Source organism: Trichechus manatus, unplaced genomic scaffold (assembly GCF_000243295.1).
Source record: "Trichechus manatus latirostris isolate Lorelei unplaced genomic scaffold, TriManLat1.0 scaffold00141, whole genome shotgun sequence".
Taxonomy (NCBI): domain Eukaryota; kingdom Metazoa; phylum Chordata; class Mammalia; order Sirenia; family Trichechidae; genus Trichechus; species Trichechus manatus.
This window is the reverse complement of record NW_004444077.1, coordinates 4,631,244-4,632,082: the sequence shown is the minus strand read 5'-3', so window position 1 is coordinate 4,632,082 and position 839 is coordinate 4,631,244.

The window sequence follows — 839 nt, the reverse complement described above, 5'->3', positions numbered from 1 at the left end:
TAAAGAGTACAGCCTAGAAAACCCTATCAGGCAGTTCTACTCTGTCACTCTGGGTCATTCTGAGTCAGAATCGACTCAGCACCTAGCAACAACAAAGCCCTCTATTACAAAGGTTTGATTGCTGTCATTTTTACCATAATTTCCAGAGGTATTTATTCTAATATTGTATTAAACTGTGCTTTTTATCTAAAAATATGAAACTTAATGGTAACTATTTACTTACAGCCATATCATGATTACATACTTAACTATATAGCAATTCCAGGAAATTAATTCTCCTTAGTTAAGTTTGGAGACTCAAAACAATAAGTTCAATTACTGACTTTATCTTTTTAATAAAAAATGATAGGGTGCCATATTCACCTATTTTCAGAAAGAAACACACACTAAACCTCATCCTATATTCCTCTCCATTGCCAATGTTTCGCTTCTCCTTTTATGAAAGTGAAGCTGAACAGGCTGGATTCCTTCCATCCTTTTAATGATAAAAATTACTCCTCCATCACTGCCTCTTTCTGGGTTCCCAGGTTGAGGCTGCTGTTTAGATGGTAGAGCACAGTGCTAATTAGATGAGCATCTCATCTGTTCCAGTCTCTCGCATGAGGCAATTGTCTCCATTAAAGGAATGATGGGAGGGAATGTGAGAGAAGAAATTTTGTTCTAAGAGTACAGATTGTGCCCCTGATTTCCACTGTCTGATACTGATAACCAGGATGAAAGTGAAAATGTGTGGAGGGCTCTGTCTGAGACCATTGCTGCTAACTTCTCAAACTGACTTACCAAGATACCTCTTAGAGTAGCACAGTATGAATGTGTATTCTCAGGTGTCTATAGTATAA